The following is a 26,898-nucleotide window of genomic DNA, read 5'->3' on the forward strand; positions in this document are numbered from 1 at the left end:
GCTGTGTGTAAAAAAGATACTTTGGAATGAGAGAAATTAAAATGAAGATTTAACTCAATCATTAAGTTAACTCTGCATTTTAATTTTGTCCGATTGAAAAGCATTCAGGAATATTTTGTTTTCAGGCTACAATATGGAGTTGACTTCAATTTTATTAGGGTCGCGAACCAGAGTGAGCACTGATCATTATCAGGCCCTGCTGTCTGCAGCTGTAGAGTCCTGACTAACATAAAAAAGGCTTCATAAAATTTAACAGTAAAATGCAACACTTCATTGACCAGAGTAGAAAAGTGCCCTTTTTGACATGGTCGCCCCCACATTTTGCCCACTGGTACTGATGTTCTTGACTGGATGTACACTTGGTGCCTGCTAAACAGGCCCCAGTGCCAGTGCTCTTTCCCAAAAAACTGTACATGTTCAATTGTACCCATTTGGCAAGGACTTTAGCACCCTTGTAAGTTCCTGGTAAGTGGTACGCATGGTACCCAGGGCCTAGGTACTAAAGAGGGTCCCTATGGGCTACAGCATGTATTATGCCACCCAAAAGGATCTCCACAGAAACTGCATGCAGACTGCCACTGCAGGATATGTGAAAGCGCTTCTGAAAACACGACACTGCACACTCCCTGTGTGCAAAGCCCACACACTGCATGTATTATATGCAAGTCACCCCTACAGCAGGCCTTAGGAACACTAAGGCATGGTGAATTATACGTTAGGGCTTCCGGTTTTATGGTATTTATTTTCTTGACATTTCAGTCTGTATTTATCCATATTTATTTCTTGCTAATGTTATCTATATTTATCCATATTTAATTTGGGCTTTTTAAGTAAATGAAGTTGAAATTAGTATATTTACACATTTATGTAACTGAAAAATGTGCATTCATGCTTGAATGCCTGATAGCTTCCAATGATAGGAACACCCACAGATAAATACATCAAAGCACTTGTATGAAAACATGAACACTTTAACATCAAGGTTGTGCGCATCTACAGCTGTTTAAGCATCTTTACTAAAATGTAATTCTTTTTCTATCCCCTTACCTGTCAATCCGCACAGCTATTGCCCTAGCAGTCATGACTGACCGCATTTAAAAGCTCTAAAAAAGAATCCAAATTCCGTTTTTATCCATATTTAAAAATAAATACAGACAGGAAAATAAACGGCTTCTATCTGTATTTACCTGTAAAAATCAGTAAAAACGGAAAACAGGGAGCCTTAATTATAATACATGTGAGGGCATATATGCATAGGCAGATAAGCCTCTGTGATGCCTAGTTCCAATACTAGAGTATTGCAAGTGATCAGACAGCCATGTTAAAGGTATGTACTGGGCACTGGTCATTATGAGTCACCCAGCTACATAATGGCTGCACTGAAAACCATGGTGTTTGGTATCAAACAACCCATCTCAATAAATCAATACTGATGGCAGTATCAGATTTATTGTGAGATGCACCCAGAGGGCACCTTAGAGGTGCCCCCTGAAAACCTACTAGTCCTCTAGTGTGCTGGCTGACTGGCATAGTCCAGCCTGCCACCACAGACAGACAAGTTTCTGACCCCCTGTAGGTGTCAGCCAATTCTCTCAGAGGCTAGACTCATTTCCTGCCCCCGAGGAAGGGGTTCACACATTCTCCAGCAGGATGGCTAGTGAATTCAGCATATCAACGATAGAGGCTTTAAAGCCTCTGCCGCCTTACATATGTGACCATGCCTTCCCCCTAGACCTGGGGAACGCCACCCTGAGGCCCATTTAGCACCAGAGCAAGTGGGAAAATTAGCCTGTAGGTGTGTTGCACTTTCAGGCTAAGCACACCGTTGAGGTAGACCACTGTAACCCTTTCCATGCGCACAACGTCCGGGAGCCGTCGTGCGCAACGCTGCTCGTGTGCGCAGGACGGCTCCCGGACGTCCTGGCACATGGCAGCGGAAATCCCTCTGGTGCAGGCACCAGAGGGATTTCTTTTTCTTCCCCAAACCCTCGGGAGCTGGGGAAGAGCTTCCCCAGCTCCCGAGGCCCCCGTGCTTTCTATGAAATGACGATCAGCACGCACGTCGTGCTGATGTAATTTCATAGAAACCGAAACTGAAATGAGCCTTTAGGCTCAGTTTCCCTTTCTATGTGCTCAGGGGGCTATTTCAGCAATTTCAGGGGATACACACAAGCCATACCTCCCTGGAATCCCCCGGGTGTCTAGTTTTCAGAAATGTGTGGGTTTGGTAGGTTTCCCTAGCTGTCCGCCGAGCACGGGTGTAGGAAAGTGGCTCTGTATATACTGTTGCCAAATAGGTACAGTGTGTACAGAGTCCACAGTCCCTAGAGGTTTGGCAGAGGCTAAAGTTAGATATAACCTTACTCTCTAAAGTGATAGCTTGGTCGAGCAGTAAGGCAGTATCAGAGGACAGTGTAAAGCATTTGTTGTACACACTGAGTAAGCAAATGGTCTCAATCACACTCAAGAACTGAACTCTAGGCCAACGGTTTTTGTATAAAAATATGTAGTTATTTTATTTTACAACCAACAATAGGTATCAAAATATACTTTCTCAGATTGAGATGCTTTAGATAAATACTTTTCAATGGGCAATAGACTTTTGATGATAATAGTCACAGTGGTTGCAATAGGCAACACAATTTCAAACACAATAATACATTGAGCTCAATGGAAATTTCTAGTTAAATGCATTTAGTTACTTTAAGGATTACTTTTCTAACTCCAGGACTGGATCCTAGATTCAGTCCCGGGACAGTTCCTGTAAACAATGGAGTAAAAGCGTTTTGGTTACAGTAGTGATTTTTAAGCAATATTTTGGTATTTTAAAAGTTGACAGAAACTTTTTCTCACCAAATCACCAATGTTATCATATGGGAGGAAATTCACTTAGCAGGTAAGTGGGGTTATTGTTACTTTTTCTAGGTCAGTGCTGGATCCTGGATCCAGCACTAGTGCACCACCTGTAAGCAGTTGAGGGAATGCGTTTAGGTTATACAGGCGATTGTTAACGAATATTTGTAAGTTTGCAAAATCGACACTTAGAAACTTTTTCAGCAAAAACCAGGCAATGTTATCCTAAGGAAGGAAATTCAAATTATCGGTAAAGTGTGTTCTCGTTACTTTTGTAATCCAGTGCTGGGCTCCTAGGTCCAGCACTGGGACATCTATCTAAAACAGGTAAGTAATTGTGTTTTCACAGATGGTGCAATTTTTAAAGAATATTTGTAGTTTTCAAAAATCGACAGAAGAAATTTCATAGAAAAACAGTCAATGGTTTCCTATGGAAGAAAGGAATATGCTACTTACCAGTATGCATCTGTTCTTGGTGTGCGGTGTTGACCATGTCGCTGCCTTGCAGATGTCATCTAGTGGTATGTTCCCTAGGAAAGCCATAGAAGCCCCTATCTTCCTTGTAGAGTGGGCTTTAGGGGGAACCGATAGCGTTCGTTTTGCTTTGTGGTAGCAAATCTGTATGCATTTTACAATCCACCTAGCAATCCTTGATTTGGAAATAGGGTTGCCTTTGTGTGGTGGGGAGAAGGAAACAAATAGCTGTTTGGTTTTTCTGAAAGGTTGTGTTCTCTGGATGTAGTAAACTAAAGCCCTTTTAACATCCAGTGTGTGTAAGGCTCTTTCCGCAACTGTTTGGGGTTGCGAGAAAAAGACTGGTAATTCTACCGACTGATTTAGATGGAATGGAGAAATGACTTTGGGTAGAAATTTGGGATTGGTGCGGAGTACAACCTTGTTGTGATGCATCTGAAGAAAAGGTTCCTGTATAGTGAGTGCCTGTATTTCACTAACTCTTCTGAGGGAGGTGATGGCCACTAGAAAAGCTGTTTTCCATGTGAGAAATTGCAGCTCGCACTTATGTAATGGTTTGAAAGGGGGTCCCATTAACCGTGTGAGGACTATATTCAAGTTCCAAACAGGTGAGGTTGGCACTCTGGGTGGAATTACTCATTTGAGGCCTTCCATAAAGGCTTTGATGGCAGGCACTTTGAAAAGTGAGAGGTGCTGCCTATTTTGTAAATAGGCAGCAATTGCAGCGAGGTGTAACCGAATGGAAGTATATGCTAGGTTACACCGTTGTAAATGGAGTAAATAACATATAATGTGCTGTATGGATACATTTAAAGGATTGATTGCGTTGTTGTGACAGTAAACAACAAATCTTTTCCACTTTGCTGCATAGCACGCCCTAGTAGTAGGGCGTCTAGCTTCCCTGATAATGTTCATGCAATCAGGGGGAAGGTTAAGGTATCCAAATTCTAGGACCTCAGGAGCCAGATCGCAAGGTTGAGTTGAGCTGGGTCCGGGTGCCTGATCTCTCCATGGTTCTGGGTTAGGAGGCATGGCGAGAGGCGTAGCTTTTGGTGTGGTACTACTGAGAGTTCCAGCAGTGTGGTGTACCACAGTTGTCTGGCCCATGTTGGAGCTACTAGGATCAGAGTTAGGGAATGCTGCTGTAGCTTTCGCACCACTAATGGAATTAGTGGGAGAGGTGGAAAAGTGTATGCAAATTTGTTTGACCAGTTCATCCATATCGCATTGCCTTTGGACAATGGGTGTGGAAATCTGGCGGCGAAGCTTGGGCATTTTTTGTTTTCGTGGGTGGCGAATAAGTCTATGTGTGGATGCTGTCATGATTGCCGAAAACAAACGCAAGACGCCGACATCGAATCCACCATGGTGACTAGCTATCGCGCATAGTAGTCTCGAGGCTTCGCGTTCTAGTGTTGCCCCACAGGCTGTTCTTTCAACTTCCTGTTTCCTGCTTCCTGTTTTCGGATTCCGACTCCCTGTGCCTTTTTGGCGTTCTGCTCCTCAAACCTTTGTGGTTTGGGTGGATTTTGCGTGACTTAGCTGGCTAACTTACTTCCAGCTATTTATTTCAGAGCTCTGTTGTTTTCGGGAATCTCCGCTATTGTTTACCGTGTAGTTTCTACACGCCTGGTATTGCTTAACTACCTTAATACCCCTTTGTTTTGAGGCTTACGTGGGTTGTGGAGCGCTCTGCCCGCCTTACCGGATATTTTCCCGTGGGCCGGCCGGGTGTCTCTACCCCCACCTCCAACCTCCCAGGTACACCTATGGACCGACAAAGAGTGCTCTGCCCGCCTTGCCGGATTCTTCCAGTGTGCCGGACGAGCATATCCACGCTTTCCCCAAATACCCCTGAAACTCGCTACAACACAATTCCTGGCATATCATGGGCCAAGGTGAAGAACTCTTCTAGCCTATCTGTTGGGACCCTGATTCATCGACGGACGACGGACTCTTCCTGTATGAGAAGTCGGTAACTGGGTATTGGGATTTAGGGGTAACCAAGTGATAATCTCAGCAATATCTACTTTCTAATTTTATGTTTTAGGAACATTACACTAAATACAGAAAAGAAGGGACTCCGTAAGGCTTTACGCTTTCCTTATTTCAGCCACCTCTGTGTCTATCCTGTTTACTTCTGCAGCATCTCCTTAGCAGTCATCATGTTCTGAGAGCTAGGTATATACTATTAGAGGACATTCCATTTGGTTATAGGCTTCGTTTTCACATTCCTTTGGATAATCCCTCTGTCCTTTTGTACTCTTTCAGATACACAGTTCCCCTGATATACAGAAAAGGTGAAGACGGCAGCTCCAGGGATTGTTACCCCTCTTTCCTTGTTTTGTTTCCCCTCTTTCCCCTTTTACCTGTGTACTCTAGGGTTCGATAGAGGCACTAGGTGGTGGTGGAACGTTGGGACCTTGCAACAACTTCCTTAAGACTCCGTGGCGCCCCTGCAGAATTGGTTCCTGGTAAGATCCTTACAGAACGCGAAGCCCAAGTGGTATATTCTGCCTGTGCGCCATGGACATACAACAGGTGACATTAGCAGATCTAGCTAACATGATTGGGAATCTCCAGGTAGAAACTCAGGCATTAGTAACGCGGGTTAACGCCATACAGAGGGAGAGACATGGGGAAGGTAGTTCTAGGGACCCCACGCAAGTAATACATGTTACTTCTCCTCCATCTATCCCTCTTGCTCCACCCGAAAGGTTTTCAGGTGATTCATCCAAGTTTGCGGCGTTCATCAGTCAGTGTCAGCTGCATTTCACATGTAAGGCTCATTGTTTTCCCACTGACCAAGCGAAGGTGGCTTTTGTAATTTCTTATTTAGGGGGATCTGCAGCCAATTGGGCAATTCCATTAATCGAAAGGGATGACCCTTTATTACAGGATTATGGGGCTTTCAAGGAAGAATTCAAGAAATTATTTGATAAACATACATATACCCATTCTGCGGATACTGATTTACTCTCCCTAAAGCAAGGGGCTACTGATACTGCTTCCTACATCACTTCTTTTCAGCGGTTGGTGGTTGAGGCAGGTTGGCCTGAAGAGAAACGTAGTACTCTCTTTTACAGAGGTCTTAGAGACGAGATAAAAGATGCCGTGTCCCAGATAGTGGATCCTCCCAGATCTTGTAAAGAACTCATTGATTTAGTGGTCAAAATAGATCATCGCATACAAGAACGTAAGAGGGAAAGGGGAAAGACTGATGTTCGGATGGTAGCAGTAAGAGAGAAGAAACCAGACTTCACCCCTGTAGTAGATGAAGGGGAACCTATGCAGATAGGTATCTTGAGAGGACCATTGACACCAGAAGAGAGACGTCGACGGCGTGAAAATCGGTTATGTCTGTATTGCGGTAAAGCGGGACATTTTCTTAAGACTTGTCCTACCAAGCCCATGCAGACAAAGAGGGCGGAAAACTAGGAAGCCCGGAGCCCTGTGAGACGAGGACTCCGGGTTATTCTGGTTTGAGTGTCTCTTCTTCCGACCCGATTACGACTTCTTCTGGTCATTTCTTTGTCCCAGCTGAACTGTTCTGGGAGCAGGGAAAGGCCAAGATTCAAATCATGATTGATTCAGGAGCTTCAGGGAATTTTATGGATAGGGCGTGGGCTCAGGAACGACACATTCGGACACAAGACAAAGGTTACGGAGAGACAGTAACTACCATTGACGGGAGTGTATTAAAATCAGGGCCCATCACGCACAAGGCTGAATCCATTAAAGTTCTCCTCGAACCAGATCATGTAGAGCAGGTAGAATTCGATCTGATTCAGTCTCCTCAGTTTCCAATTTTATTAGGCCTACCTTGGTTGAGATTTCACAATCCCCTCATAGACTGGCATAAGGCAACGTTACAGTTTCGACCGGAGTGCTGCAAGACACATACCCTAGCTTCCAGTCAGACTACAAATGAGAAGGACAGGGAGGACAGAGAAGTGCTGCCTGAGGTTTATCAAGACCTAAGAACCATCTTTGACCCTAAAGAGGCCACTTCTTTACCTCCTCACAGACCATATGATTGTAGAATAGATCTTCAAGCAGGAGCCAAAATACCGTTCAGTAGAGTCTACTCTCTGACTGAGAAGGAAAATCTCTACCTACGGGAATATCTGGACACTATGCTAGCTTTGGGTTTTATTCGTCCCTCCAAATCCCCTGCTTCCTCGTCTCTGTTTTTCATCCCCAAACGTGAGGGTGGTCTACGCTGTTGCATAGACTATAGAGCCTTAAACAAGATAACAATCAAGAACAGGTACCCTCTTCCACTCATCTCCTCTCTTCTGGATAGAGTAAAAGACGCCCAAGTGTTTACAAAATTGGACTTGCGAGGGGCATATCATTTGGTGCGGGTTGTAGAGGGAGATGAGTGGAAGACGGCATTTTGTACCAAGTATTGGCTTTTTGAATATCTTGTAATGCCCTTTGGGCTTTGTAATGTCCCCTCAGCTTTTCAGTATTTTATAAATGAAGTACTGAAGGAGATGCTAGACAAATTTGTTATTGCGTATATCGATGATTTGCTGATATACTCCCCGTCCCTACAGGAACACATACCCCACGTAAGACAGGTATTGGAACGATTGCAGGACAATCGTTTGTATTGTAAACTGGAAAAGTGTACATTTCATGTGCAATCGGTCCCCTTTTTGGGTTTTATCATCTCACCCCAGGGGTTAAGCATGGATCCACATAAAGTTGATGCCATTTATCGATGGCCTGCTCCCCAGAGGGTAAAGGAGATACAAAGCTTCATTGGCTTCGCCAACTTTTATAGGCGGTTCATTAAAGGCTTTTTAGGATTGGTTAGGCCTATCACAAGACTGTTAAAGAAGGGGACACCCTTTTTGTGGACAGAAGAAGCTGACAAGGCATTCACCGCTTTGAAAATGGCTTTTACCCAAGCTCCAGTACTTCAACACCCGGATCCTGGTTACCCGTTTGTGTTGGAAGCGGACGCTTCACAAGTAGCGGTGGGTGGGGTACTATCTCAAGCTGACAAAACCACAGGGGAATTGCATCCGGTGGCTTTTTTCTCCCATAAACTAACACCAGCTGAATTGAACTACGCAGTGGGGGATAAGGAACTTTTGGCCATTAAAAAGGCGTTTGAAGAGTGGCGGCAGTATCTGTTGGGCGCTAGACACACAGTGACCGTGTATACGGATCACCGTAATTTGCAGTTCTTAAAATCAGCCAAGGCCTTGTCCATGAGACAGTTGCGTTGGGCTCAATTCTTTAGTGAGTACGATTTCACAATTCAGTACCGTGCAGGTAGAAAGAATGGCAAGGCAGATGCCTTGTCTCGATTAGGATTTGACCTACAAGAAGAGCGGGTGGAACCACCCCTTATTATCCCTCAAAACAAGATCGTGGGAGGGATTTCTGAAGACGAGTTCCTCACAAAGGTAAGGATAGAGCAACAAACTGTGAAGGGACAAGAAATGATAGATTCTGTAGAACATATTCTTAAAGCAGGAATTGTCTACGTACAAGGGGGAATAGTTCTGACGACTGTAGAACTGCAGAAACAAGCAACAGAATGGTGTCATGCACACCCTTTGGCCGGACATCCCGGGATTAAGAAAACCATTGAAATTTTAAAAAGATGGTTTTGGTGGCCTACGTTAGGAAAGGATGCTGAGCAATATGTAAAAACATGCCATGTTTGCGCTCAAAGTAAGGTGTCCTATCAGAATCCCACAGGGTTGCTTCAACCGTTACCTACACCTCCTCTCCCGTGGCACACTGTGTCTCTAGATTTTATTGTAGAATTACCACCTACTTCCAAAGGCAATATTACTCTGTTGGTGGTAGTGGACTTGTTTACAAAGACTGCACATTTTATCCCCCTAAAGGGTTTGCCCACTGCTGCAGAACTCGCCACTGTTTTTCTGCAGCATATGGTCAAATTACATGGTTTTCCCTCTGTGGTGATTTCAGACAGGGGAGCCCAGTTTGTTTCCCGGTTCTGGAGAAAACTGTGCTCCCTTCTGCAAATTGATGTGAGACTGTCATCTAGTCACCACCCGCAAACTGACGGTCAGACCGAAAGGGTAAACCAGTGTTTCGAACAGTATGTACGAAGTCAATTGTTACACTCACGAACTGAATGGGATAGGATGGTGTGGGTAGCAGAATTCGCATACAATAACAGTCAACACACATCCACCAAATACACACCTTTCTTTTGTTCATACGGTTTCCATCCTAAAGCCTTTCTCTCAACCACTACGTCAGATTTCACCGCCCCGGCAGTCAGTGAGTTCATTCAGGACATTCAAAACATACACCAACTCACACAGATCAATTTAAACCAAGCCAAGGCAGCTTACAAGAGGGGAGCTGATCTCCACCGGCAAGCAGAACCTTTGTATAAATCAGGAGACGAGGTATGGTTATCTTCCAAATACATACCACTACGAGGTCCTTGTAAATTCAAGCCAAAGTTCCTTGGACTGTACAAAATCACAAGAGTAATAAACCCTGTAGCAATGGAACTGAAGCTCCCTGCGACTGTTAAAGTGCACCCAGTGTTTCACGTATCACTGTTAAAACCTGTAGAACCTGGCACTCGTCTTCCTGCTACTCCTACTCCAGTGTTAGTGAACGGAGAAGAAGAATACGAAGTGGAATCCATTATTGACTCTAGACGGAGTAGACGTCGTTTGCAGTATTTAATACATTGGAAGGGTTACGGTGTGGAAGAACGCACCTGGGAGCCAGCCAGTCAAGTACATGCCCCTCGATTGGTACGTTTGTTTCACAGGAGACATCCTCACAAGCCCAAACCCGTGGGGGGTGTTCTGGGGGGAGTGTACTGTCATGATTGCCGAAAACAAACGCAAGACGCCGACATCGAATCCACCATGGTGACTAGCTATCGCGCATGCGCGATAGCGTCAGGCCAGTAGAAAAGCCTGACGTCCGGTAGTCTCGAGGCTTCGCGTTCTAGTGTTGCCCCGCAGGCTGTTCTTTCAACTTCCTGTTTCCTGCTTCCTGTTTTCGGATTCCGACTCCCTGTGCCATTTTGGCGTTCTGCTCCTCCAACCTTTGTGGTTTGGGCGGATTTTGCATGACTTAGCTGGCTAACTTACTTCCAGCTATTTATTTCAGAGCTCTGTTGTTTTCGGAAATCTCCACTATTGTTTACCGTGTAGTTTCTACACGCCTGGTATTGCTTAAATACCTTAATACCCCTTTGTTTTGAGGCTTACGTGGGTTGTGGAGCGCTCCGCCCGCCTTACCGGATATTTTCCCGTGGGCCGGCCTGGTGTCTATACCCCTGCCTCCAACCTCCCAGGTACACCTATGGACTGACAAAGAGTGCTCTGCCCGCCGTGCCGGATTCTCCCAGTGTTCCGGACGAGCATATCCACGCTTTCCCCAAATACCCCTGGAACTCGCTACAACACAATTCCTGGCATATCATGGGCCAAGGTGAAGAACTCTTCTAGCCTATCTGTTGGGACCCTGATTCATCGACGGACGACGGACTCTTCCTGTATGAGAAGTCGGTAACTGGGTATTGGGATTTAGGGGTAACCAAGTGATAATCTCAGCAATATCTACTTTCTAATTTTATGTTTTAGGAACATTACACTAAATACAGAAAAGAAGGGACTCCGTGAGGCTTTACGCTTTCCTTATTTCAGCCACCTCTGTGTCTATCCTGTCTACTTCTGCAGCATCTCCTTAGCAGTCATCATGTTCTGAGAGCTAGGTATATACTATTAGAGGACATTCCATTTGGTTATAGGCTTCGTTTTCACATTCCTTTGGATAATCCCTCTGTCCTTTTGTACTCTTTCAGATACACAGTTCCCCTGATATACAGAAAAGGTGAAGACGGCAGCTCCAGGGATTGTTACCCCTCTTTCCTTGTTTTGTTTCCCCTCTTTCCCCTATTACCTGTGTACTCTAGGGTTCGATAGAGGCACTAGGTGGTGGTGGAAGGTTGGGACCTTGCAACAACTTCCTTAAGACTCCGTGGCGCCCCTGCAGAATTGGTTCCTGGTAAGATCCTTACAGATGCCCCCACTTCTGAAAGAACGGGTGAAGAACCTGTGGGTGAAGTTCCCACTCGTGGATCTGCTGTGTCTGTCTGCTCAGCAGATCTGCCACGGTGTTTTGCACTCCTGGGACGTGTTGGGCTACGAGAAAAATCTTTTGTGGAATTGCCCATCTCCATATGCTCTGTGCTAACTGAGAGAGCTGTGGGGAGTGTGTGCCCCCCTGTTTTTGAATGTAGTACATGGCAGTCATGTTGTCTGTGCGAATGAGGACTGCCTTGCCTGAAATCTGCGCCTGGAAGGATTTTAGGGCGAGGAAGATCGCCAGTAACTCCAGATGGTTGATGTGGAGTAACTTCTGTTGCGGCGTCCATGTGCCCTGTGCTGTGAGATGTAACAGATGAGCTCCCCAGCCGGAGAGCGATGCATCTGCCGTTAGGATTATTTGTGGGACCGGGTCCAGGAACGGTCGACCTCTGGAAAGGTTTGTGGTGTTCCACCACTGCAGAGAGCGATGGGTGCGACCGTCTACCAACACCAGATCTGTCAGTTGTCCCTGGGCCTGGTTCCACTGGCGCGCCAAGCACTCTTGGAGTGGACGCATTTGGAGTCTTGCATGGGGCACTATAAAGATGCAAGAGGCCACCATCCCTATGAGCTGCATAAACACTCTTGCTGGGAGAGAGTGTTGACATAGGAAATTTTGACGCAGCGCCTGTATTTTTGCAATCCTGGCAGGATTGGGATAGGCTATGGCTTTTGAGGTGTCTATGGTGGCTCCGAGATATTGTTTTGTGTGTGATGGTACCAGGTGGGATTTTTGATGGTTCACCGTGAAACCTAGCTGGTGAAGTAGTTGGACCGTAGCGGTGGTATGTTGCACACATTGTTGGTAGGACGTGGCTTTTATCAGCCAATCGTCCAGATAGGGGAAGACGTGAATGTGCTGTCTTCTGAGGTGTGCAGCCACTACTGCCAGGCACTTGGTGAACACCCTTGGTGCTGTTGTTACCCCGAACGGGAGCACCTTGAACTGGTAGTGTTGTCCGTCTACCACAAACCTGAGGTACTTTCTGTGAGACTGGTGTACTGGGATGTGAAAGTACGCGTCTTTCAAGTCCAGAGTGGTGAGAAAATCGTTCTGGGAGAGAAGTGGAAGAACCTATTGGAGGCTTACCATGTGAAAATGGTCTGAATGTATGTAAGCATTTAGAGGTCTGAGATCTAGGATAGGTCGTAGGGTCTCGTCCGTCTTTGGAATTAGAAAGTACAGGGAGTAGACCCCTAAATTTTGTTGATTTATGGGGATCTGCTCGATTGCTCCTTTTTGCAGGAGGGAGATCACCTCTTGTGTTAGTAGCGCAGTATGTTCTTGCGACATAGGGCGGTGCCTGGGTGGAATGTTTGGGGGTGTAGATGTTAATTCTAGGCAATACCCTGACTGAATAATTTGTGTCACCCATCTGTCTGAGGTGATTGTCTCCCAGACGTGAAGGAAATGTTGTAGTCTGCCTCCGACCGGAGTGGAATGGTCTGGAGGGAGCGGGGGAAAGTCATTGGGCAGGAGGTGTGGCAGAGTGGGCGGTATTTGTTTTGCCTCTGCCCTTAGTATAATTGCCTCTGTATCCGCCTCTTTGATAACCCTTCGTGAAGTTAGATTGAGGAGGGGATTTATAGGACGTGGATGCACTGTCCGAGGAGTAGCCTCTGCCCGTGCCCCGAAAGGAAGAACGGCGAAAGGAGCGCCTGGGAGTCTGTGTCTGTAGGGCTCCCATAGATTTCGCCGTGTCTGTATCTTTTTTCATTTTTTCGAGGGTTTTGTCTACTTTAGGGCCAAATAGATGATCTTGGTCGAAAGGGTGATTTAAAATAGAGGCTTGTACCTCTGGTTTAAACCCTGAAACCCTGAGCCAGGCATGGCGACGGAGAAGGACACTGGTGTTTATGGCCCTGGAGGCTGTATCTGCTGCATCTAGGGCACATCGTATCGAGGTATTGGTTATTGTTTTTCCCTCTTGAATAAGTTCATTAGCCCTAGTTGTGGGGGTTACCCTCCCCGGGCAGCGTAAAGAAGGACGTTAGACGGGGGTCAGTTGAGGGGACTTTAATGTTAAAGATTTGACAAGGATTTATGAGGGTTTGTTCAGTCCTTCAGGGGTTGCTGGTTCGCTAGGTTCGCGGACTTTTCTCCGGCCTCGTCAGTCTTCTATGTTCCTCCCCGCTTTGCCTGGTTACTTCACCGGTGAGGGAGGAAGGCTCAGCACATAAAAAAGAAAGAGAGTCCTCTCAGGTTTCATGGAACTTATCTTGCAGTCTTGGGGTATACAACGTTTACAACGCAACTTTTACACCGCACTACCATTACAACGAAACTGTAACAACGCGAAATCTGTTACAAGGCATGCCATTACAACGCATGCCATTACAACGAAATGCACTAGATGGCGTGCTAACATTAGAAACAGTGTAGTTTTACTATCCAAACACCTTCCCTACTGCAACGTGGACTGGAGTTAGAGTAGTAAATTATACATTTCTAATGTCAGCACTCCATCTAGTGTACGTCGTTGTAAAGGCTTGCATTGTAACAGATCTTGCGGTGTAAAAAATGCGTTGTAACGGCATGCGGTGTAAAAGCATGCGTTGTAACGTCATACATCCAGTCTTGGGGCAGGGTATGTGAGGGACACCGTAATCAGGAAGGAGTGTGCCTGAGACCAAAGACCCGATCACCAAACAGACGAGTACAAGGGTGATAACCGTAGATGAACCGTCCACGGTTTACCACGAGGTGTCCCCCACTTTAGCGCCGACCCGCTTCCCTGAACGCAGGATACGATTTCGTACCTGTAGGAGCCCTGCCAGGAACCTCCGGGTCCCTGGCAGGGCGCAGCACGGTTCTCGCCTTCTGGCTCACTCTCAACTTCTCCTTCAGCTCCCGCGTCTAGTCTCTCACTCTCGCTGGTCCGAGCTCCGTCCTCCGGCTCCGTCTCTTCTCCTCGATTCTCTCGTTCCCCCACAGCTTCCGCATCTGCGTCCTTTCTCCGGAGATCCAGCCAATCCTGTCCGCGGACCTCACAGGGGGCGTGTCCCTCCTCCGCCGGGGAAGCCCATTCCTGAAAGGGCCAGCGTTCGTCCATTTCCTTTGGTGACGTCAGCGTAGCTCCTCTCCAGGTCTCCGGAGACTGTAGGGCACAAGAGGGAGGTGACAGAGGTGAGTCCGGTGTCGGGCGGCATGGGGCACAAGAGGGAGGTGACAGAGGTGAGTCCGATGTCGGGCGGCGTGGGGCACAAGAGGGAGGTGACAGAGGTGAGTCCGCTGTCGGGCGGCGTGGGAAAGGGGGCACCTCCCGACACACCGCCCCCCAAGCATAGTCCCGGTCGGGGACATAGGGAACTCTGGAGAGGTAGTCCGCATTGGCGTTGGACGAACCAGTCCGATGGAGGACGTCGAACACAAATGGCTGGAGGGAGAGGAACCATCGCATGATACGAGGATTGTTGGACTTGTTACGGCTCATCCACACGAGAGGAGCGTGGTCGGTGTACAAAGTAAACCGACGACCCTCCAAATAATAACGTAACTTCTCCACAGCCCATTTAACAGCGAGGCATTCCTTTTCGATAATGGGATAATGTCTTTCCCTGGGAAACAGCTTCCTACTGATAAACAGAATGGGCTTTTCCTCGTTCCCCTCCGTAATCTGGGAAAGAACGGCCCCTATGCCGGTGTCAGAGGCGTCCGTCTGGAGGACGAAGGGAAGCCCAAAGTCCGGAGAGACAAGCACCGGGTGGTTTGTGATGCCCAGTTTCAGTCGGGATACAGCTTCCAGGACCTGTGGTGTTGGATGTCGCAGATTTCGGTCAGGAACGGATTTCTTTAACAGTTCGGTTAGAGGAGCCGCGATCTCTGAGTATTGGGGTATGAAACGTCTGTAGTACCCCAAGAGGCCCAAAAACGCCCTGACTCTTCGTTTAGTGGATGGGACGGGGGTCTCCCTGATGGCTTTAACTTTTTCGGTTTGGGGTGCGATGCAGCCCTTTCCGAGCAGGTAGCCCAGGTATCGCACCTGGTGAAAAGCCGCAAAGGACTTTCCAGCGTTAATGTGGAGTCCCGCGTTCCGTAGTTCCTGAAGTACTTGTCGGCAGTGATCTAGATGGGAGGGCCATGATGGACTGAAGATCACAATATCGTCTAGATATGCCGAGGAGTAGTCCGTATGGGACCGGAGAACAATGTTCATTAACCTTTGAAAGGTAGCTGGGGCACCGTGCAAGCCAAAGGGTAAGACTGTAAATTCGAACAGACCATCAGGGGTGGAGAAAGCTGTTTTTTTCTGATCGCACTCCCTGAGGGGCACCTGCCAATACCCTTTTGTTAAGTCTAAGGTGGTTATGTATTTAGCCTTCCCCAACCTTTCTATCAACTCATCCACACGTGGTAAAGGATAGGCCTCTAGAGAGGAGATGGCGTTAATTTTTCTGAAGTCAATACAGAGCCTGATGGATCCATCGGGTTTAGGGACTAAGACTATAGGGGATGACCAGTCGCTTTGGGAGGGTCGGATCACCCCCATCTGTAACATCTTCTGAATCTCCGAAGATACGGCCGGTCGACGGGCCGCAGGGATACGGTATGGCCTTTGTTTCGTGGGTTCTCCAGGGCGAGTGTCTATACGATGTTCCACCAGGCTGGTTTTGCCAGGAATGTCTGAAAAGAGGTCCTGAAAGGAACAAAGGAGGTCCAAAAGGTCCTGAATGTCCTGAACGGATAATTCGGGATTCACGGTTAGGGCCTCTAGGGTGCAGGGGGAACACGGTTCTGGTTGTGTTAGGGGGATGCTTTTGGGAGGGGGACCTAACCATCTTTTTAGCAGGTTGATATGATACGTCTGAGTTGTGCGGTCACTCATTTGTAATCTATAGGTGGTGTTTCCGATGGTCGCTATGATCCTATACGGACCCTTCCAACCCCTTTTCCCTTTGTTCAGGGTTGAGGGAAGCGAAACCAAAACCCAGTCATCTATTTGAAGAGTACGTAGCTTGGCGCCCTTGTCGTACTGTTTCTTTTGTTGGAGCTGGGCCTTCTCGAGATTCCGGTGGGCTAATTCTCTTAGTTTACCCAAGGTGGACCGCAGATGCTGAGCGTAGTCCAGGAGAGTCTGGGTGTTATCCGCTTCTGCTTCCCAGGTCTCCTTTGTCATTTCCAGCAGGGTACGCGGTTGTCTGCCATAGAGGAGTTCGAACGAGGAACACCCTAGGCTACTTTGTACCTGCCCCCTAATGACAAAGAGAGCCAGAGGCAGTAGGCGTGCCCCGGACTTCCCTTCGCTCTCCAGCATCTTTTTGAGGGTCAATTTCAGATTACCATTGTACCTCTCAACCAATCCGTCCGTTTGTGGATGGTACACGGAGGTTTTCAAGTGTTTTATATTCATGAGTTTGCATACCTGGGCCATGAGTGAGGACACAAAGGGGGTACCCTGATCGGTGAGGATTTGTAAGGGAAACCCCACCCGGGAGAAATATTTCATAAGTTTGTCTGCTATAGCTGTGGAAGTGGTGCTCCGAAGGGGAAAGGCTTCGGGGAACCGTGTGCAATAGTCCACTAAGACCAATACATGTTGAAACCCCTGGGACATGCGGGGTAAAGGCCCTATGATATCCATTCCAACCCTTTCAAAGGGTTGTCCCACGATGGGTAGAGGCTGGAGAGGGGCTCGTGGGGGTTGGTACGGATTCTTGAGCTGACAGACTGGACAGCTCTGGCAATAGGACTTGATTTCCGCATAGATACCGGGCCAATAAAAGTGCCGGAGTATATTGTCGGTGGTTTTCTGGGCTCCCATGTGGCCGGCCAACAGATGACTATGTGCAAAAAACAGGACCTGTTCTCTGAAAGGGTTAGGGACCAGGAGTTGTGAGGGACCCTGGGCGTGAGGGATGCGGTATAGGAGTCCCTTTTGGATAGAAAAGTAGGGGTACATTCCCACCCGCTGTGCAGGGAGCTTTTTGGCCTCCTGCCAGGCGTGAAGGAGCGTAGGATCGTTAAGCTGTGCCAAATGAAAATTTCTGTCAATAGCCCATGGCTCCTGGGCCAAGAGACCGGGAATCGCACCGACCGGAGTTTCTGTGGTCTTCCGGAAGAGGGACAAAAAGTCCGGGTTGTCCGTACCCAGGATGAGATCCTCCGGAAGAGTGTCTAATAACCCTACGGTGACATAGGTGGAACCTGTTGCCCCCGGACAGGAAAGGGGTACTCTGGCTGTGGGATAACATCGCACATCCCCATGAATGCACCTAATAGCCACCTGGCCACCCGGGACTCTTTGGTTGGGGGAGACAAAACACTTTTAATCATGGACTGTCTACACCCGAATCTAACAGGGCTGCCACGGTGAATGTATTGACTCGGAGACTTACATAGTAGGCCGCCCCCATCTCGGTAGAATACAACATGTTGCGGGGTCCGTAGCTAACATCCATTGGCTCCTCTCCTTTCTTTCGTGGACACACCCGGGCGATATGCCCCCACTCGCCACACTCGAAACACTGGGGTTGTCGAGGAGCCAGGGGTTCTGGCCGAACTGCCCTAACTTTTTCCGGTTCCTTGAAGGGGCGGAGAGGTCTGCGGGGCAACGTTGAGGGACGTATCCCTTTCTCGGGTTCCCATGTTAGAGGACGAGGCTGTGCTCTGACAAAGGAGGTGGCCATTTCCACGGCCCTGTCTATGGTGAGGCCGGCATGTTGACGTAGCCAACGCTGGGTGGCAAAAGGTAAGGCCTCCACGAACTGCTCCAATATGACGGCGTTCATGATCTCTGTTTTTGAAAAGTCATTAGGACGTAGCCATTTTTCGGCGGCCATCTTCAGCTTTAGATACAGGGTTTTCAGGGTGTCACCGGAAGCGCCCTTTTCGCGACGGAATCGTAGTCTATACGCTTCGGCGTCCATTCCCAAATGTTCTAGTACCACTGCCTTAATGTCGTCATACGGGACGTCACCGCCCTCGTTGGCCAGCTGGTATGCGGCTTGGGCTTCCCCGGACAGCAGGGGTGCCAGGAAGAAAGGCCACTTCTCTTTGGGCCATCCCGCCGCTTTAGCTGCACGTTCAAAGTTGACGAGGAACGCATCGGGATCGTCCCCGGGGACATACTTTTGCAACGACACTGTGGGAAAGGCGCTGGAAGGGCGGATAGTCGCCTGTCCACCTGGAGCCGAGGGCATCTCGTCAACCACACGAGACAGTGCATCCATCTGGTCCTTGAATGTGTCTCGGTCTGCCTGGGCACTGGTCAACTGTCATTCTACCGCCCATTCTAATTTACGCTGCCCCTCTACCAAGTGCTGGATGAGCGCCTCCATCAGGTGTCCTAGTCCTGCGCTCTTATGCCCGCATTCTCCACCAAATTGTGGGGGTTACCCTCCCCGGGCAGCGTAAAGAAGGACGTTAGACGGGGGTCAGTTGAGAGGACTTTAATGTTAAAGATTTGACAAGGATTTATGAGGGTTTGTTCAGTCCTTCAGGGGTTGCTGGTTCGCTAGGTTCGCGGACTTTTCTCCGGCCTTGTCAGTCTTCTATGGTCCTCCCCGCTTTGCCTGGTTACTTCACCGGTGAGGGAGGAAGGCTCAGCACATAAACAAAAAAGAAAGAGAGTCCTCTCAGGTTTCATGGAACTTATCTTGCAGTCTTGGGGCAGGGTATGTGAGGGACACCGTAATCAGGAAGGAGTGTGCCTGAGACCAAAGACCCGATCACCAAACAGACGAGTACAAGGGTGATAACCGTAGATGAACAGTCCACGGTTTACCACGAGGTGTCCCCCACTTTAGCGCCGACCCGCTTCCCTGAACACAGGATACAATTTCGTACCTGTAGGAGCCAGGAACCTCCGGGTCCCTGGCAGGGCGCAGCGCGGTTCTCGCCTCCTGGCTCACTCTCAACTTCTCCTTCAGCTCCCGCGTCTCGTCTCTCACTCTCGCTGGTCCGAGCTCCGTCCCCCGGCTCCGTCTCTTCTCCTCGATTCTCACGTTCCCCCACAGCTTCCGCATCTGCGTCCTTTCTCCGGAGATCCAGCCAATCCTGTCCGCCGACCTCACAGGGGGCGTGTCCCTCCTCCGCCAGGGAAGCCCATTCCTGAAAGGGCCAGCGTTCGTCCATTTCCTTTGGTGACGTCAGCGTAGCTCCTCTCCAGGTCTCCGGAGACTGTAGGGCACAAGAGGGAGGTGACAGAGGTGAGTCCGGTGTCGGGCGGCATGGGGCACAAGAGGGAGGTGACAGAGGTGAGTCTGATGTCGGGCGGCGTGGGGCACAAGAGGGAGGTGACAGAAGTGAGTCCGCTGTCGGGCGGCGTGGGAAAGGGGGCACCTCCCGACACTAGTCTTGTACTTTTCAGGGAGATGGTGCATGATGGTCTCTAGCTCATCATAATGCGCCCTGTCGTATCTGGCCAACAGTGCTTGCGTATTGGCAATACACCATATATTGGCCTGACGCCTGAGAATTTGAGCGCTTCCTAGCTGTAGATACCACTAGGGAATCTAATGGTGCAGGGCCTTTAATGTAAGAAGGGTCTGTGGGGGCGGCTTTGTATTTCTTCTCTATCCGAGGGTTTAAGACCCTGGCCCTGACTGGGTCTTTAAAAACCTCAGGGGCATGTTTAATTACACCCTGTAACATAGGTAGAATGGCAGTGGACCTATGTGTATCGTCAAAGGTGTCTAGGAGAAAATCCTCCTCCACTGGGTCGGTATGTAACTCCACCCCGTGATAGTGTGCCGCCCGTTGTAACAAATGGTGAAAACTCAAGGAATCTTCAGGAGGGGATGGCCTAGATGGATAAAGGTCATCCTGTGGGACATCTGGGATGTCCGGATTGTTATAATCATCCCATGGGTCTGGAGATCCAGTAGGGGTGGGATCTTGTGGCACATCTGCTGGATCATAGTAAGGGTCCCCCAAATCGTCTGGGACAGGAGACAAGGTGGGGGAACGATGAGGTGGAGGGGGTGGAGGTGGAGGGGGTGGAGGTGGAGAGGGTGGAGGAGGTGGGGAAGGCACCCTGAAAGGAGAGGTAGCAATGTCCTTTCTCTTTGGAGGTGGAGGTGGAGGTGGAGCTGGCTTGTCCAAGTGTCTCTCTTTTTAAGACAATGTCAAGTGTCCAGTCTTTGGATCCTTGGTGAGGGTTTTTTGCAAAGGATCCGGTGTGAAAAGCTCCTGTGACACTGGTTGTTCGGTCGGCGCCGAAGGTTTCGGGGCCGACGGCTTTTTAGGTTTGTCGAAGCCGTGCTTCCTTGGAACCTCAGTTTTTTTAGTCGGTGCCGAAGAAGGTCTCGGCACGGGAGTGTCGGTGCCGAGGGTCTTGCGATGTTTGGTCGGCGCCGGAGGAGCAGGTTTCGACACCGAAGACTTCGTTGCCGGGTTCGGTGTGGAGGTGGAGGCCGATTTTTTCTTCGGTGCCGAAGGGTGTTTCTCGGCACCGGTGGTCGGCTGGCTCGAGCCCGAGCTGCCGGAAGGCTTAATAGACTTCTTTACCGGGCCCGAAGGTGGGGTGTGAGAAGCAGTGTCCTTGGTCTTGCCTAGGCCCGGAGGCGAAGGTGTGACCGAAGCCTTTTTCGGTATCGGCGTGGGAGGGGGAATTGTACTCACGACCCGCTGCGCCGGGGTGATGTCCTCCACATCTGAGTCGTCGCCTCGGAAGCGCTGACGAGGTCGTCGTCCTCCTGTTCGATGTCCTGCTGTCCCGGAGCTTCGACGTCGTCCCCGAACATGTCGAATGGAGCGGAGGTCGAGGAGTGCGCCATGTTGCGTCTAGCCCGTCGATCTCGAATGGTCTTTTTTGAGCGAAAAGACTTGCAGGCGGGACAGTCTCGGGCCTCGTGTTCTGGGGAGAGGCACAGGTTGCACACCTCATGGAGATCGGTGTGGGGAAACTTGGACCCACATCGAGGGCACTTCTTGAAGGGAGTTCTTTCCATCAGCCGAGACCGGAGCCGGAATAGGCCCGAAGGCCGCCGTCGACCACCGGAATCGAAGAAGTGCCGAAGAGAAGATGAGTAAGATGATTTATATCTTTGAAGAAGCTCGATGAGCGAGGATTTGTGCGTCGATCGGTGAACTGGGAAGTTCGGAACCGGAGCGCGAAGTATTACATCCGAGCCCGATGGCGGAAAAAAACAATCTGAGGATGGAGCCGAAGCCCATACGCAATGCTAACCAGAGGAGGAGTCACCAACCTCGTGACTCCCAAAGACTTTCCAAGAGGAAAAACAAACTGCAAACATCCGGGCCCAACACCAGATGGCGATCTATGCACAGTGTATAATCTGCAGCTCATATGCCTCGAACATTGAGTTAGCGGTAAGTATGGTTGTAATTACTTTTCAGGGTCAGTGCTGGGCACCAAGATCCAGCACTGGGATCTCTCCTGATAGCAGGTGAGTATTTTCGTTTTCGTTACTCGGTTGATTTTATTTTAGGTGAATATTTTAAAGTTTAGAAACTCCACACTTAAAAGAATTTGAGTGAAACCAGTCAATGTTACCCTATGGAAGAAAAGTGAGTTATCGGCTTTTGGGTAAGTACTCGACTGGCAGAGTTAAGGTTCTGGGCATAGACTCAGGGGGTCTCCGAGGGTCAGGTAAGTACAGTTGTTACACCCTCAGCGGCACAGGGGCAGCCAGGTGCAGAATGAGTTAGGCCCAATGTTATCCTATGGGAGGCAGGGGGCCTGTGGTTGGTGGCTGCTGGCTAGCAGGTCAATCGGCTGTGGGAGCTGGGCTCCTGGTCACTTGCTGAGGGCAAATGGGGAAGTAGGTTAGAGTAGAAGTTGCACTGCCAGGGCCACTCGGGCGGGTGGGTGCAGGGCGCTTGGGTGCCTTCGGGCGCTCAATGGATTGCAATGGAGAAGCTCAAGAACGAACAAAGGCTGCAAGCTCAGGGACGAAGATTCTTCAGGTGCGACCACCACTTCGAGAGGTAAGTTGGGTAGTTGGAGGATAGGTAGGCACCCAAGAGTTGGATACAGGGGGCCACAGGGCGCCGGGTGCAGGGGTGCCTTTTGGCGTAGGGAAACCTTACCCTCTGCTGGTCGCGGTTGGAGGGGTCCCTGGTACCGAGGCTGCAGCGTCGTCAGGAGCGTCGAGGTGGGTCCTTGGGTGCTGGATTCGGGGTCACAGTCGCCGGGGGGACGTCCTCGTGGTCTTGGTCCACTCCGGCACAGGCCAGGCTTGGCGGGTGCAGAGTGTGCAGGATTCGCGGTTCCTGGCTGATGCCAGGGGTCAGTTACTTGCTTTAAGCAGTACCACTGCTCGTGGGAGTTCCAGTTGCTCAGAGTCACAAGGTAGCCAGGTCCTCTGGGGTTTGTGAGGTTGCTGGCCACTGGAGATGCCGGGGTTTAGCAGGAGCACGTTCGAGGGTCGACAGGCCGGTAGGGCTGGGGCCAAAGCAGTTGGTGTCTTCCTCTTGTTAGCAGCTGCACGGCGGGTCTTCTTGCTTCTTGTTTCTCTTTGCTGTTTCGGAATCTGGAACTAAGGAAGGGAGGTTCAGGGTGCCCCTAAATACTAGATTTAGGGGCATTACAGGTAGGTTAAGGGCAGGGACCAACGGGTCCCTGCCCTGGGGTGGGTACACCCCCTATCCTGCCACTCTCCTGTGGGAGGGGGGCAGTAGCCTAGTCCTGATTGGGCAGGGCTTCCCATCTTCAAGATGGCGAGAGCCCAGAGATGTGCTTCACCTCGCCTCCCCCACCTGAGGGATGGGGTTGGCAGAGGCTGACACACCCCCTTTCCTTCCTTGGGGTTTCCGGCCAGTCTCCCCCCCCAGAGTGGGGCTCAGAACCGGTAGGGGCCAGTTGCTGAGTGCAGCAAGTGGCCTGGAGAAGCTCACAAACGCGGTATGCCTTTGAAGCTTCCCCTGCCCATCCTGGGGAGGAGATCTAGCACCTCGCCCAGGATGTGCATTGTGGCAGGCCCAGGAGAGCGGATGGCTCTCTACCCAGGGGTCCAGCAACATGCCTGCTGTGTGGCAGCCTAGGTAGCCCCTCAGACAAGACGTGGATTGTAGGTTAGGTTCAGGGGGCATCTCTAAAATGCCCTCTGTCGTGCATTGTACATTAAATCCCACACTGGCATCAGTGCGGGTTTAATGTGCTGAGAAGTTTGATATCAAACTTCTCAGTCTTCAGTGCAGCCATCATGGTGCTGTGGAGTTCGTGTTGACGATCTCCCAGCACCATATACTCTTAAATGGCAGCACTGCACTCACAGTGCCCTGCCTGCTCCGCCGCTTCCCGCCGTTTTTTCCCGCCGCCGCTGCCCCAGGCGCCTCCTCCCACTCCCGCCCCCACCTCCGGTCCGCCCCCCCTCCCTTCCCATTGGCCACCCCGCTCCCGCCTCCCGCTGACCCTCCCTCCCGGCTCCTTATTTATGTCGCCCCCTCCGCGACCGCGCAGCGGACGCGCGCAGCGGGCGCGCCTTATGTGCGCCGAAGGTGCGCCAAAGGTAAGCCCGTCTGCGCCTGGACCGCGCCCAGTGCCAGACCCCCTGGTCCCCGCGCCCGCCAGCCCCCCCGCAGGACCTACGACTTCGCCACGCTCATCGCACTCAACACCGCCCGAGCCCCCGGATGCTACCAAGTGACCCCACGACGCACCCATGGACCCTTCGTATGCCGTTCCTGCAACTTCTACTGCCTGCGATCCTGCACCACACCCGCCAGGACTGGAAGCAGCAACCACCTGAAATGCATCCTGCTCAACACCCGATCCGTCCACAGACACGCCATCGAGCTCTGGAACCTCCTCGACACTGCATCCCCAGACGTCGCCTTCCTCACGGAAACCTGGATGAACGCCTCCTCAGCCCCCGACATCGCCATAGCCATCCCGGACGGCTTCAAGATCATCAGGAAGGACCGCACCAACCAGACCGGAGGAGGCATCGCTATCATACACAAGAGCACCATCCGCATCTCGGCTGACTCCATCGGCACATTTGGAGCTGCCGAATACCTCCACTTCCAAGTCCACACCGACCCCAAGACGACCCTCAGAGGCACCCTCATCTACAGACCCCCGGGACCGCGGGCACAGTTCTGCGATGACATCACGGACTTCATCAGCCCACACGCCCTCGCCTCCACCGACTACATCCTCCTCGGGGACCTCAACTTTCACCTGGAAAACAACAACGACCGCAACTCCACCAACTTGCTGGACAACCTCGTCAACCTCGGACTCAAGCAACTGGTCAACACCCCCACCCACCACGCCGGCCACACGCTCGATCCCATCTTCTCTTCCAGCAAACACGTCTCCTTCAGTCACTCCACCGGACTCCACTGGACCGACCACAGCTGCGTCCATTTCAGCTTCACGAAGAACACGGTCTACCACCACCCGAAGCAGGTCCCACACAGAAACTGGAGCAAGATCACCGCCGACCAGCTCACCACCTCCCTCAGCCAGAACCCGCCCGGCTGGGCAACGGACCCTAACACGGCAGCCTGCAACCTCACGCAGTGGCTGTCCACAAGCGCCGACAACCTCGCCCCACTGAAGGACCCACTCACCAGGCCCAGAAGCAAGAAAGCCCCCTGGTTTACCGACGAACTCAAGAACTCCAAGAAGGCCTGCCGCACCCTGGAGAAGGCCTGGCTCCTCAACAAGACCGCTGACAACATGACCGCCCTCAAACTCGCCACCCGCAAACATCACCAGCTCATCCGCACCACCAAGAAGAAATCTCTGAAGGACCGATTGGACAAGAACGCCCATGACAGCAAGGAGCTCTTCAACATCGTCAAGGAATTCTCCAACCCCAGCACCGGCCACAACGACATCGCCCCCTCACAGGACCTTTGCGACTCCCTCGCCTCGTACTTCCACCGCAAGGTCGCCGACATCCATAGCAGTTTCGGCGCTCACCCCCTGCACCCGTCGATCGAACTCACGCACCCGACAGCCACCCTCCGGACATGGACCGAGGTGACCCCTGAAGATACTACTCGCATCATGAATACCATCCACTCCGGATCCCCGACCGACCCGTACCCCCACCACGTCTTCAACAAAGCGGCCCACACCATCGCACCCCATCTCCGAGACATCATCAACGCCTCCTTCAACACAGCAACCTTCCCGGAGTGCTGGAAGCACGCCGAACTCAGCGCCCTACTGAAGAAACCAACAGCGGACCCGACCGACCTCAAGAACTTCCGCCCCATCTCGCTCCTTCCCTTCCCGGCCAAAGTCATCGAAAAGATCGTCAACAAGCAACTGGCCGCCTTCCTCGAGACGCACGGATCCCTCGACCCTTCACAGTCCGGATTCAGAACCAACCACAGCACCGAGACTGCCCTCATCGCAGCCACTGATGACATCCGAGCCCTGCTCGACAACGATGAAACAGCAGCACTCATCCTCCTGGACCTCTCCGCGGCATTCGATACCGTCTGCCACCGCACCCTAGTACAACGCCTCCACAACACCGGCATCCAAGGCAAGGCCCTGGACTGGATCACCTCATACCTCTCCGGTAGAACACAGAGAGTACGCCTGCCTCCGTACCGCTCGGAGGCCACCACACTCATCTGCGGCGTCCCGCAAGGATCATCGCTCAGCCCCACGCTCTTCAACGTCTACATGAAACCTCTAGCGGCCATCGCTCGCAAACACAACCTGAACATCATCTCATACGCCGACGACACCCAGCTGATCCTCTCCCTCACCAGAGACACCGACACCGCCAAAGCAAACCTCCACGAAGGGATGAAAGACGTCGCCGAATGGATGAACGACAGCCGCCTAAAGCTGAACACGGACAAGACAGAAGTCCTGATCCTGGGTCCATCACCCTCCGCGTGAGACGACTCCTGGTGGCCCCCGGCCCTAGGCACCGCACCCAAACCAACGGACCACGCACGCAACCTGGGCTTCATCCTGGACTCCACTCTTTCGATGACCAGACAAGTCAACACCGTCTCCTCATCCTGTTTCCAAACACTCCGGATGCTCCGCAAGATCTTCCAATGGATCCCGACCGAGACGAGAAAGACTGTCACCCATGCCCTCGTCACCAGCAGACTGGACTATGGAAACACCCTCTACGCCGGAACGACAGCCAAGCTTCAGAAGAGACTCCAGCGCATCCAGAACGCCTCCGCCCGACTCATCCTGGACATCCCTCGACGCAGCCACATCTCGAGCCACCTTAGAGACCTGCACTGGCTCCCGGTCAACAAAAGGATCACGTTCAGAATCCTCACCCACGCACACAAATCCCTCCACGACCTGGGCCCAAGGTACCTCAACAACCGCCTGACCTTCTACACGCCAACCCGCCAGCTACGATCCGCAGACCTCGCCCTCGCCGTCGTCCCCCGCTTCCAGAGAGTCACCGCCGGAGGAAGATCCTTCTCCTACCAGGCGGCGAAAACATGGAACACCCTGCCGGTCCACCTGCGACGTACCCGGGATCACCTCGCCTTCAGGAAACAGCTCAAGACCTGGCTGTTCGAGCAGTAGCAGACCCCTCTCCTCAAGCG

The 26,898-nt window shown here is 50.9% G+C and overlaps 1 protein-coding gene across 6 annotated transcripts in view; it reads right to left on the reverse strand.

Annotated features, from left to right (window-relative positions):
- LOC146786089 (eukaryotic translation initiation factor 4 gamma 1-like) overlaps positions 1 to 26,898 on the reverse strand; it is a 582,378-nt gene that overhangs the window by 217,479 nt on the left and 338,001 nt on the right. The gene's annotated exons all lie outside the window — the stretch shown is intronic.

This window comes from Triturus cristatus, chromosome 11 (assembly GCF_964204655.1).
Source record: "Triturus cristatus chromosome 11, aTriCri1.1, whole genome shotgun sequence".
Taxonomy (NCBI): Eukaryota; Metazoa; Chordata; class Amphibia; order Caudata; family Salamandridae; genus Triturus; species Triturus cristatus.